Source organism: Pongo abelii, chromosome 13 (assembly GCF_028885655.2).
Source record: "Pongo abelii isolate AG06213 chromosome 13, NHGRI_mPonAbe1-v2.0_pri, whole genome shotgun sequence".
In the NCBI taxonomy this organism is placed as follows: Eukaryota; Metazoa; Chordata; class Mammalia; order Primates; family Hominidae; genus Pongo; species Pongo abelii.
Window position 1 is genome coordinate 67,287,857 of NC_071998.2, and position 14,113 is coordinate 67,301,969.

General features: G+C 40.9%; 1 protein-coding gene across 6 annotated transcripts in view; it reads right to left on the reverse strand.

Annotated features, from left to right (window-relative positions):
* Nucleotides 1-14,113, reverse strand: part of PRUNE2 (prune homolog 2 with BCH domain) — a 295,929-nt gene that overhangs the window by 220,919 nt on the left and 60,897 nt on the right. The gene's annotated exons all lie outside the window — the stretch shown is intronic.

Below are 14,113 nucleotides of genomic sequence, written 5' to 3' on the forward strand. Positions count from 1 at the left end.
CAGCTCACAGTGTTATACTAAGCATCAAATGAATGTAAACATCATAAAGAAAAGTAAATATTGCTAAATATATTTAAAGCATTTCATCCATTCATTCCCTCACGAACAATTACTGAGTGCCTTTTATGGGCCAGGCAGTGCTCGATGCTAATGATTCAAGATTAGGCTAGAGATAACCCTGCCTCTTGAAGCTCACGGGAGATTAGAGGTTAAAAATAAGTAAGCACAGACATTTTCAATAGCAGAGAATAAGAAATATTATGGGTGAAATACATAGTACTCTGAATCTAGGCCAAAATCTAGGGTTCAGAGGAGTCTTCCTAGAGAAAGTTAACCTAAGCTGAGCTTGAAGGACAACTGGGGACTTAAGGCAAAGGCAAGCAGGAGGTCATGATCCAGAAAGAGCCTGTGCAAAGGCACTGAGGTGGGAGGGAATTGGGCCAGTTCAAGGAACAGAAAGCAATTAATTACAGGTAGATTGTATGATTTTAGCAAGGGAAATGTTGAAAAATTAGGTTGGAGAGATAGAAGACGCGGGACCATGAAGGGCCTTACAAGCCGCCTTAAAGTTTGTCTTATATTTTAAGAGGGATGAGGAATCTTTCAAGAGTTTTAAGTAGGGAAAGTAACATGCTCACATTTATGTTTTATAAGAATCACTCTGGCTATCATGCAGAGAAAAATTTAGATAAGGAATATGGGGAGAATCAGTAAGGAGGCTGTTTTGGATAAGAAAAAAGGAAAGAACAGTCAGCACACAGAACTAAACAGATTCCATTTCAACAGTCATTCGAAGGTGGAGGGCAGCCAGCTGGATTTTGTGTATACCCTGTGGTCTGTCAATCTCTGACATAAAACTCATACTATAAAGATTATTTTTCCAGCCGGGCGCAGTGGCTCATGCCTGTAATCCCAGCAATTTGGGAGGCCGAGGCTGGTGGGTCACCTGAGGTCAGGAGTTTAACACCAGCCTGCCCAACATGACGAAACCCCGTCTCTACTAAAACTAGAAAAAATTAGCCGGGCGTGGTGGCGGGCACCTGTAATCCCAGCTACTTGGGAGGCTGAGGCAGGAGAATTGCTTGAATCTGGGAGGCGGAGGTTGCAGTGAGCTAAGATCACGCCACTTCACTCCAGCCTAGGAGACAGAGTCTCACTCTGTCTCAAAAAAAAAAAAAAAATTCCCCTCTTTATTAAGGCGATGGTAAATATGAATTTCAGAAAAGATTTTCTTCTGCCTCTCACTCTGATAGACTGCTTGTACTAAGAACAAGGATAAAAGCTAGATCAAGTTTTTAACTGTTACTTCCAAGTAACTGTCTTGGAAGCTAAGGTCCTGGAGAGAGGGTAAGTGCAGAGAAGTGAGCCCAACATTTGGTGTTGCTTTTCCTCTTAGGATATTTGCTAATTCATAAGTGATAAAATAAGCCAATAGGCTGAAAAAATTAGCAAATCTAACAGAAGTTTAACAGCCTATGGAGACAAAAACTAAAGTTTAGGGCCCTCTACAGAAAAGGAGTCTTAGTTAAGTAACCCGGTTTTGAGACAGGACCCCTAGAGAGTTATATCCTAGGACAAGGGTTGGAAAACTACAGTCTGGAGATAAAATCTGGCTAATTGTCTGTTTCTATAAATGAAGTTTTATTGGAACACAGCCATGTTCATTAATTCGCATATTGTTTATAGATGCTTTTGTACTATATTGACAGAGTTGAGTAGTTTCAACAGAGACTGTAGGCACATAAACCCTAAAATATTTACTATCTGGACCTATACCAACCCCTATGTAATTTATATTACATAGCCACCAAGTAGGGCTCCCCCAAAAATCAAAGTACAAATTAACATTCAAAAAGCAATCAGTTATAATTGATCATATTAATAAAGAGGAAAAATCCTATGATCACCTAGATAGATAGATATCAAGTAGTAAAACTACTTCAGAAAATCCCAAAGTTAATCATTATGTGAAATCTTAGTCAAGTAGAAATAGAAGACAACTTCCTTATTTGATGAGTGGCATTTATAAAAACCAAATACAGGCCAGACACGGTGGCTCATGCCTGTAATCCCAGCACTTTGGGAGGCCGAGGTGGGCGGATCACGAGGTCAGGAGATCGAGACCATCCTGGCTAACACGGTGAAACCCTGTGTCTACTTAAAATACAAAAAATTAGCCGGGCCTGGTGGCAGGCGCCTGTAGTCCCAGCTACTTGGGAGGCTGAGGCAGGAGAATGGCGTGAGCCCAGGAGGCGGAGCTTGCAGTGAGCCGAGATCGCGCCACTGCACTCCAGCCTGGGCGACAGAGTGAGTCTCCATAAAAAAAATAAATAAATAAAATAAATAAATAAAAAATAAAAAAAATACAGAAAGCAGACGTCACAGTTAATTGTGGAATACTGAAAGACTTCCACTTCAAATCAGGAATGAGACCAAGATGCCGGTATTTTTTTTTTTAACATGGAGTCTTGCTTGCTCGCCCAGGCCAGAGTGCAGTGGCTGCATTCTTGGCTCACTGCAACTTCCGCCTCCCAAGTTCAAGCGATTCTCCTGCCTCAGCCTCCCAAGTAGCTAGGATTACAGGCATGCGCCACCCACCTGGCTAATTTTTGTATTTTTAGGAGAGAGGGGGTTTCACCATGTTGGCCTGTCTGGTCTCAAACCCCTGGCCTCAGGTGATCCGCCCACCTCAGCCTCCCAAGGTGCTGGGATTACAGGCATGAGCCAGCGCGCCCGGCCCCAAGATGCCTATTATTGTTATTCTTACTCAACACCACACTGTGAATCCTAACCAGAGTGCAATAAGGCAAGCAAAAGAAGTAGAAAGTATAAATAAAGGAAAATAAAGAATAAACATTGTCTTTCCTCAAAGATGACACAATTATGTGTGCAAAAAAAGCTCAAAGAATCTACAAATAAGCCTCAGGATAGTCAGTAAATTTAGCAACTTTGCCGCATTAAGGTCAATAATACAAAATTACCTGTACTTCCATAAATAATCACAAATAATTAAAAATCAAAAATTTAGAAATGCAATAGAATCAAAATATTAAATACTTAATGTGCCCTGGCTTACAGTCAAAGCAAGAATCCAGTTTCTTTGATTTGGGGATCTTATTTTTTAAAGACATAAAATGGAAAGGCAGTATTAAGAAATTAACCTAACAGATACTACATTAAACAGAGACCTATGGAATAATTTAGTGAAAACAGACATCTGATATTGGCTTATAGTTAAGTTTGATATGACTATTACAAAGGAGATGATATACTGATAAAAGTATGAAAACTAACTCAGAAAAATGCTCATGATACTCTGAGCTATTTTTACTGCACAAGAACAGCTACAGCCCAACTTTATCCCAGGAACTCATCTTTGGCAAATCTTTCTACCTTACATTAGAAACCCATTTAATTACAAACTTACTTTTCTGTATCATGACTTACAGCAGCCAGAGACACCTCTCAGCAAATTCAAACCTATTTTTGTAGCAAGCACTGACCCAACTTACAGCAAATTTTGCAGAATGAAAGAAATACTGAAATCCATAAGGACGTACCCCAAAGTATCTTAGCTATTCATAGGCAGGGTAGAGGGAAGGAGCGATTAACAGCAAGCAACAAAGAAAGCAATTATGAGGAAATAGTAACAAACACTTCATTCCATTAGAAAAGAAAGCAAACACAATATTCTTTGCTCAAAAGAATGGAGAAGTGAAGGACCTCTTGCCAAAAGCAATTGCAGTGCATTAATATTAAACATGATCTAATGAAGTCAGAAATTGTTTGGGGAAAACATTCAACACAGTAAAGGTGTATTCTGCATGACAAATTCTTAACAGAAAAGAAGGGTCTTAAATCTTTTTTTCTTTTACATAGGATTGATTTTTTTCATATTAAAAAAAAGTAAGGAATGAATAACAGAGAGAAAGGGAGGGGGAAAATGGAAGGAGGAAAAAGAAATACAACTTAGTTTACGTTTTTGTCTGAAGAGGTATAAAAAGAAGCCGATTAACTGCCTACTATTTTCATGACTTTAAAATGTCTGAATTTAAGAATAAAGATTATCTTTGTGTGACAGAAGAAATAGTGAACACTCTGAGGTTGAGGAATCATTTTGGTTTTATAACTAGCAGAAACAATCACTTCTTCCCCCTACCCTCAGTATCTTCTTCCAAAGTGAAACAGCCCTCCGTCTTCCTAAGCAAAAAACAAGCAATGTAATTCCCTCTGGATTTTGTAACCATTTCAGGAGACAGATGATTCGCTCTTTGGGCAAGAGAGAGAGAAAAAAAAAATCTGGCTCTGTTCCTTTCCTATTTGACCTCCTTAAAAGGATCTTTTTGAAGCTGTTAATCCAGGCTACTAAAATAGCAAGCAACTATTCTTTATTAAAGGTCAAATGAAACTACCAATAGGAAGGAGAGAGTTTGTTTAAATTTTAAAAACCTGGGATATTAGTTTTTCACTTAGTCCTAGGCTAAGAACAGTTGCTTTTCTTTCTCTCTTTGTCTTGTGGCTCCTGTCAAGGCCTTACACAAATAAAAGTGAAAGGCCATTTGGGTAAAGTGTGGTCTTGATCTAAGCATGCCTGGTAATCAGTGGCTGAAACCTCATTGCCAGCTGGTTCCCAGAAACACACACGCACACAAATACAAATGTGCACGCACACAATCCCCAATGTGATGATTCAGCAATTTAATAGATCTTAAATTTGGCAGTAGTCCTCTAGCACACATCTCTGGAGAAATAAAAGAATACAGGTGAGGAGTCTGGCGGGTCTGTAACTGTTCACTTTTGGCACAAACCCAGGGCATAACTAAGCACCAACTTTAGCCACCATGACTGTATGATGTGACTTTATGGAACATTCACGCCTTGGAAAATGAACACAAAAAAATCTTAGAATCAGATAAGGGGAGGGAGAAGCTCAAGAACAGGAGAAGGAGGAAAGGGAGAAGAGAAAGAAAGCAAAGAAACAAAGAAGAACCCCAGCAAAAATAGGTGGGCAAGGAAAGGGAGAAGCTAAAAGATTTTGTTTCCAAAACTCAGGGCCATTTATGATCTCATCTTTATGAGCACATTCCTTTCTTACACAAATAATTAGAAAGTAATGCTACATAAATACGTGCCTTTCCAAATGAAAGTGGATACTAATGATTTGTTTCCTGAAATTTCTAAGTTTGGGGGTATATCCTACTAAAAGGCAACAGCAAGACCTAGCTATTGTAAAAAGTATTAATTTTGAAAAGTGCAAATTATTTCTATTTTGTTAAATCCCTCACAAAGCCTGAACACATTTTGGTCATAGATGAGTCACCTGTTGACATTTATCCATGACTGTCCTGCTAGGGCCCAAAGCAGAGTGACGGGGGACATTATTAGAAAAACACAAGCACGTTATTTCTATGCTGGCAACATGACACATACCTCTAACTAGTATACAAATGATCTTTTTAACAACATCCGTAATAATCAAGTTCTACCTCAATGTTTGAATAAAACAATACACCATAATGCAAACATTGATATGTAGCTACAGCTGTGTATAAGACGAAAAAGATTCAAATATGATTGAATTTAAATATGTATTTTTTAGATTTAGAGAAAAACATCAGCATGTATAGAAATTTGGAGGAGAAAATGAGGTTGCTAGACTAAAGGTAAAGCTGATTAAAAAATAAAGTTATTGGCCGGGCACAGTGGCTCACTGCTGTAATCCCAGAACTTTGGGAGGTCAAGGCGGGCGGATCACAAGGTGAAGAGATCGAGACCATCCTGGCCAACACGGTGAAACCCCGTCTCTACTACAAATACAAAAATTAGCCAGGCGTGGTGGCGGGTGCCTGCAGTCCCAACTACTCGGGAGGCTGAGGCAGGAGAATCGCTTGAACCCGGGAGGCGGAGGTTGCAGTGAGCCAAGATTGTGCCATTGCACTCCGGCCTGGTGACACAGTGAGACTCCGTCTCAAATAACAATAATAATAATAAGGTTATTAAAGCAATCCCCATACACTGATTGAGGAGCAGGAAGTATCTGACATGCTGTGAACAATTCCTGTATATGCCCCCATTGCATGTGGAAAAGGATAGAGCAGGGATATATCTATGGCATTATCAGGTGTCTTTTCAAGACTGATACAAAAAAAATTTAGACTTAGTTGTATATTTTTAAAATGAGAAACTAGTATATGTGTTTATTTCGTAAAAATATGATTATAATTAATCATATTTTAATTTTTTCATTGGCTCCAGGAAGCTCATATCCAAAGTTTCAAACCAAATACTATTTTTTTTTTTTTTTTTTGAGATGGAATCTCACTCTGTCGCCCAGGCTGGAGTGCAGTGGCGCGATCTCGGCTCACTGCAAGCTCTGCCTCCTGGGTTAAGGCCATTCTCCTGCCTTAGCCTCCCGAGTAGCTGGGACTACAGGCGCCCGCCACCACACCCAGCTAATTTTTTGTATTTTTAGTAGAGATGGAGTTTCACTGTGTTAGCCAGGATGGTCTCCATCTCCTGACCTTGTGATCTGCTCGCCCCAGCCTCCCAAAGTGCTGGGATTACAGGCGTGAACCACCATGCCCAGCCACCAAATACTATTTTTATTCCTCCAAATTTATAATTGTATCTGATCCTATTCCTTTCTGTACTAGTTTTTATTTTTCCTGAACTTGACCTTTTTTTCTCTTTTATTATACTGCATGCATTTTTGTAAGCCTCCTCAAATATTTTATGGAAGAAGGAAGGGCAAAAATAATAAAATAGATAGATAAACCTAGACAAGTAGATACTCCATTTAATACAAAGGTAGAGATCTAAAAACAATGAGTAATATATACTGTATGATGCCATTTATATATTATACAAATACAGGCAGAGGCTGGGCACGGTGGCTCATGCCTGTAATCCCAACACTTTGGGGGGCCGAGGCAGGTGGATCACTTGAGGCCAGGAGTTCAAGACCAGCCTGAACAATATGGTGAAACCCCATCTCTACTAAAGACACAAAAATTAGTGGGGCATGGTGGCAGATGCCTGTAATCCCAGTTACTTGGGAGGCTGGGAGGCTGAGGCAGGAGAATTGCTTGAACCTGGAAGGCGGAGGTTGCAGTGAGCTGAGATTGCATCATTGCACTCCAGCCTGGGCAACAAGAGCGAAACTCTGTCTCAGAAAAAAAAAAAACAAATACAGCCAGAACCCATCTGTACTGCTATGGGGTACACACAGGGATCTTAAAACTATAAAGAAAAGCAAAGAAGAGTGTACCACAAAAATGAGAATACTGGTTAATGCTAGTTAGGAAGGGAGTGAGCAGTGGTGGGAAGGAGCACCAAAAGGTCTTTCTCTTTACCAGGATAATTGTTGAAAGGGTGCTCACTTTGTGATAATTCCTTGAACTGTTTACATGTCCTTTTACATACATGTTTTGCATTCTTTCTGGTACAAAGTATTATACTCCACAAAAGGGCTAAAATACATTTATTTATTTACTTATTTATTTATATAACCAAATGGTGAAAATAAAAATAAATACTTACAAAACACTAGGATTTCTTAAAGCTAAAAATAGGAGTTTTTTTTTTTTTTTTTTTTTAACTAGAAGGAACAATGTCCAAATTCTACACATTAAGAATGTTAGAAGGATGGACTGAAGGGGATGGAAATTAAAGTATTATAGCATTAACTAAATCAATACAGTCATAAAAATAGCACATAAACAATGTTGCAAAATTCCTTTTATGACAGTGTTTATCGAGGGCCTACTCTGTGCCAGGTACTGTTCTAGGTACCAGAGACACAACAGTGAAGCAGTGCACACAACACAGAAAGTCTCTTTTCTCATGAAGTTACATCCTGGAGTGAGGAAGCAAGAGGGAAGAGGAGGCTCCTGATAGGTAGAAAGAGATGATGAGATACTATAGATGAAATAAGCATTCCAGAAGGAGGGAACGGCTTATGTAAATCGTCAAGAGTGGAAAGAGTTTGGCATATTTGAAAAGCTGAAAGGCTCTTGTGCCTGGAACACAGTGGGAAAAGGGGGAAATCTTATCAAGGGATGTAAGAATAGGCAGAGGAGAGATGATGTGGTGGTCTCTAGGGGTAGAGGTAGGATGCTTGGATTTTGAGTGAGACAGGTTTGAAGCCGGAGGTTGAAATGACCTGACTTACAATTTACAAGGTCATTCTGAAGACTTCATGGCAATAGGTTTTATGGAGGAGACAGGGCAACAGTCAGGCAGCTAAGACAGTAGTCAGAGGCAGAATGGAGGCTTGAACTGAGTCACTAGCAGTGATCATGGAAAATGTAGAGGGAGTCATGTTATGTTCTAGATGGTCAGCAGGACTGCTGATGGATTAATGTGGAGCAGAAGGCAAAGGAAAGAATCATGTATAACTCCTAGATGATGGCTTAAGCAATTGGGTGGTTTACTGAAATGAAGAAACTGGAATAAAAGCAGGTTTGGAGGTACAAGAAACTAAAAGGTTCTACTTCAGCCATGTTAAGGATGTGGTGCTAATTAGACAAGCATGTGAAGATGTAACGTGGGCATTGGATATAAATCTGGAATTCTAAAAAGAGGTCACAGTTGGAAATACAGGCAGTCATCAGCCTGTGTATAATATTTAAAGTCTTGGAACTAAACAAAGTCACTTAAAGATAGCAAAAAAGAGAAAAAGGGCAAGTTTTAGGCACCCCACACTTAGCAACTGAGCAGAGGAAAAGGAGCTAACAAGCAAGACGAAGGAAGAGTAGGCCCAACCTTTTGCATATCAAGGAACACATTGACAGTGACCTTTTTTTACTTTTGAGCACAGTGGGCTCAGAGCCATACACAGGGCCTTCTCCAAGAACCAAAGGAATCAATATCTTGGCCCACCTGAAATCCATTTACAGCACACCAGCATGCCCAAGCATGATGCATTCTAGGATACGGCCATGGGAATGAAAAGCAAAGTACAATCAAATTGATGAAGTACTTAGCTCATAGTAAATTTACAGTTTTTTGGTACAATGTTTATAACAATATATTGTCCACTGAGGTCTAATTATGATGCTTTTAAAGACTCTTTCAAGTCTCAGCCATAAATATCTAGTCTCATGACATCTGGAAACAGACATTTTCTAACATTTCTTATGGCAAAGATGTGCATAAAATATCGGCATTCTTTCAAGACCTAGAAGAATACATAAAAATTTGTTCTAGGCCGGGAGTGGTGGCTCAGGCCTATAATCCCAGCACTTTGGGAGGCTGAGACGGGCAGATCACCTGAGGTCAGGAGTTCAAGACCAGCCTGGCCAACATGGCGAAACCCAGTCTCTGCTAAAAACACAAAAATTAGCCAGGCTTTGTGGCAGGCACCTGTAATCCCAGCTACTCGAGAGGCTGACACAGGAGAATCGCTTGAACCCGAGAGGCGGAGGTTGCAGTGAGCAAAGATTGTGCCATGGCACTCCAGCCTGGGCAACAAGCGCGAGACTTCCTCTCAAAAAAAAAAGACTGTCCCTAGGTGGCTGGCAAGATGATCAAATAGGAACAGCTCCGGTCTGCAGCTCCCAAGGAGATCAATGCAGAAGGGGGGTGATGTCTGCATTTCCAACTGAGGTACCCGGCTCATCTCATTGGGACTGGTTAGACATTGGGACTGGTCAGCCCAGCCATGGAGGGTGAGCCAAAGGAGGGTGGGGTGTTGCCTCACCCAGGAAGCACAAGGGGTCGGGGAACTCCCTCCCCTAGCCAAGGGAAGCCTTGAGGGACCATGCCATGAGGAATAGGGCATTCCAGCCCAAATACTATGCTTTTGCCTGTTCTTCGCAACTCACAGACCAGGAGATTCCCTTGGATGCCTACACCACCAAGGCCCTGGGTTTCAAGGGCAAAACTGGGTGGCCATTTGGGCAGACACTGAGCTAGCTAAAGGAGTTTGTATTTCATACCCCAGTGGCGCCTGGAACGCCAGCGAGACAGAACTGTTCACTCCCCTGGAAAGGGGGCTGAAGCCAGGAAGCCAAGTGGTCTAGCTCAGTGGATCCCACCCCATGGAGCCCAGCAAGCTAAGATCCACTGGCTTGAAATTCTCGCTCCCAGCACAGCAGTCTGAAGTCAACCTGGGATGCTTGAGTCCGCCATTACTGAGGCTTGAGTAGGTGGTTTTCCCCTCATAGTGTAAACAAAGCTGCAGGGAAGTTCAGACTGGGCAGAGCCCACCACAGCACTGCAAAGCCGCTGTAGCCAGATTACCTCTCTAGATTCCTCCTCTCTGCACAGGGCATCTCTCAAAGAAAGGCAGCAGCCCCAGTCAGGGGCTTATAGATAAAATTCCCATCTCCCTGGGACAGAGCACTTGGGGGAAGGGGCAGCTGTGGGCGCAGCTTTAGCAGACTTAAATGTTCCTGCCTGCTGGCTCTATCCCCATTGAATCTGCTATCCCTATTGAATCCCCATCTGAGAAGAAAGCTACCACTGACTTTCTTCACAGAATTCGAAAAAACTACTTTAAATTTCATATGGAACCAAAAAAGAACCCGTATAGCCAAGACAATCCTAAGCAAAAAGAACAAAATGGAGGTATCACGCTACCTGACTTCAAACTGTAGTACAAGGCTACAGTAACCAAACAGCCTGGTACTGGTACCAAAACAGATACAGACCAATGGAACAGAACAGAGGCCTCAGAAATAATGCCACACATCTACAACCATCTGATTTTTGACAAACCTGACAAAAACAAGCAATGGGGAAAGGATTCCCTATTAATAAATGGTGTTGGGAAAAATGGCTAGCCATATGCAGAAAACTGAAACTGGACCCTTTCCTTACACCTTGCAAAAATTAACTCAAGATGGATTAAAGACTTAAACATAAGACCTAAAACCATAATAACCCTAGAAGAAAACCTAGGCAATATCATTCAGGACATAGGCATGGGCAAAGACTTTATGACTAAAAAACCAAAAGCAATGGCAACAAAAGCCAAAATTGACAAATAGGATCTAATTAAACTAAAGAGCTTCTGCACAGCAAAAGAAACTATCATCAGAATGAACAGGCAACCTACAGAATGGGAGAAAAATTTTGCAATCTATCCACCTGACAAAGGGCTAATATCCAGAATCTACAAGGAACTTAAACAAATTTACAAGAATAAAGCAAACAACCCCAACAAAAACTAGGCAAAGGACATGAACAGACACTTCTCAAAAGAAGACATTTATGTGGCCAACAAACATATGGAAAAAAAGCTCATCATCACTCGTCATTAGAGAAATGCAAATCAAAACCACAATGAGATATCATCTCATGCCAGTTAGAATGGCAACATTAAAAAGCCAGGTAACAACAGATGCTGGAGGGGATGTGGAGAAATAGGAACACTTTTACACTGTTGGTGGGAGTGTAAATTAGTTCCAGCATTGTGGAAGACAGTGTGGCGATTCCTCAAGGATCTAGAACAAGAAATACCATTTGATCCAGCAATCCCATTACTGGATATATACCCAAAGGATTATAAATCATTCTACTATAAAGACATATGCACACATATGCTTATTGCCGCACTATTCACAAAGACTTGGAACCAACCCAAATGCCCATCAATGATAGACTGGATAAAGAAAATGTGGCACATATACACCATGGAATACTATGCAGCCAAAAAAATAAAGGATGAGCTCACGTCCTTTGCAGGGACACTGATGAAGCTGGAAACCATCATTCTCAGCAAACTAACACGGGAACAGAAAACCAAACACCACATGTTCTCACTCATAAGTGGGAGCTGAACAATGAGAACACATGGACACAGGGCGGGGAATATCACACACCGGGGCCTGTTGGGGGTGGGGGCTAGGGGAGGGAGAGCATTAGGAGAAATACCTAATGTAGGTGATGGATTGATGGGTGCAGCAAACCACCATGGCACGTGTATACCTATATAACAAACCTGCATGTTCTGCATATGTATCCCAAAACTTAAAGTATAATTTTAAAAAAGTTCTAAAAATGTGCATCAAAGTAATGATTATTTACAGCACCCAAAAATCCAAAGTAACATGGTAGCTGCTTATAAAGAGAACCCTTTCTAAAGAGAACTGCTCATATTATGAAAATAAAGAATGCTAAAGTTATTTATAGGAACAGAGAAAACAAGTCCTTTTAGGTTTGATGTTACTACATAACTGGAAAACTATAAACTCTAAGTTTGAATTCAGTGATGACAGCAAAATTTGACTTGATTCCTTTTTTTTTTTTTTTTTTTTTTGAGATGGAGTTTCACCCTTGTGCCCCAGGCTGGAGTGCAATGGTGCGATCTTGGCTCACTGAAACCTTCGCCTTCTGGGTTCAAGCAATTTTCCCGTCTCAGCCTCTCAAGTAGCTGGGATTACAGGCATCTGCCACCACGCCAGCTAATTTTTGTATTTTTAGTAGAGACGAGGTTTCACCATGTTGGCCAGGCTGGTCTCAAACTCCTGACCTTAAGTGATCTGCCCTCCTCAGCCTCCCAAAGTGCTAGGATTACAGGCGTGAGCCACCACGCCCAGCCTACTTGATTCCTTTTTTGTATTTACTAACAATTCAGGAGCTTTTAAAAATTGACCTATTACCCCAACATACTTTTTACCTCTAAACATTTGAGTTACCTCTTTAAAAGGCAGATTCCCTACATAACCATCCTTTAGTTCTGTGATATGGTTTGGATGTGTGTCCCCTCCAAATCTCATGTTGAAATGTGATCTCCAGTGTTGGAGGTGGGGCCTGGTGAGAGGTGTTTGAGTCAGGGGGGCCAATCCCTCATGAATGACTTGGTGCCCTCCCTGCGGTAATGAGTTCACCTGAGATCTGGTTGTTAAGACAGGTCTGGGACCTCCCCAGTCTCTTGCTCCCTCCCTTCCCATGTCATATGCCAGCTCCTCCTTTGCTTCCTGCCATGTATGGAAGTTTCCTGAGGTCCTCACTAGAAGCAGATGCCAGCACTATGCTTTTCCTACAGCCTACAGAAGCATGAGTGAAATAAACCTCTTTCTAAATTACCCCATCTCAGATATTCCTTTACAGCAACGCAAAACAGACTAATACATTCCCTCTTGCCAAAACTATTTAGTAGTGTTCCATCTCCCCTCCACATACGTACACACACACACACACACACACACACACACATATGCATTGGCAAAAGGACTCCAGAGCCCTCTTTCCACCATCAGAAGCCCCCTATGTCTTCTACCTCCCAGGGTTTAATGACTCTGGCTCTTTTATGACAGTAACAGTATTGGCAGGCTTCACAGGTAGAAGCTCTTCATCCTCTCACATTCCAATTTCCAAGAGATAAGGAAGTGATGTCCACATTCTGCCAGCTTCCCAATGCCACTTCAAGCCTAACCTCAAGAAAAACATTTGATGTTAAGAAAAGCAAAATCCAGCCAGGTGCGGTAGCTCGCACCTTTAATTACAGCACGTTGGGAGATGGAAGCTGGTGGATGGTTTGAGCCCAGGAGTTCAAGACTAGCCTGGGCAATATGGTGAGACCCCCCTCTCTTAAAAAAAAAAAAAAAGTAAAAAAATTTAAAGAGAAAGAAGTAAAATCTTTTACCATTGTTCTATTTTTTGGTAGCTCTGCAAACTAAAACCAAGATAATTAACAAAAGGGTCTGCATTCCTTCTAATTTCCTAAATCTGAATATCATTGTTATCACTACCAACAACAGTCATATCTTTGTGCCAGTGTATTTGTTTCATATTATTTTACTATTTGTAGAAAATTATGATAATGAGCTGCTTATTGACTACATTTCTTTTTTACTAAATAACACGTGTATTTTCACAACAATTAACCAAACTTCTTAGTTTACAAGATATTTAAACAAAATATTCTCTAGTGCTTGGTTGCACCACACATTTGTGCTGTTGAACAACTTTCCTCTTGGCTGAGATCCCCAATTACCTTCATTTTCCTTCTGCTCTGTCACAAAGATAAATGATTATGCTTACTTAGTTTAGTTGAGGGCACAGTTTCCCATAGAGCATTTTTACAGACATTCATTGCCAGGAAAATATTTAAGGCAGGTTTACAAAGGCCATCAGTTCTAAACCTTTACAAGAATTATACACCTCT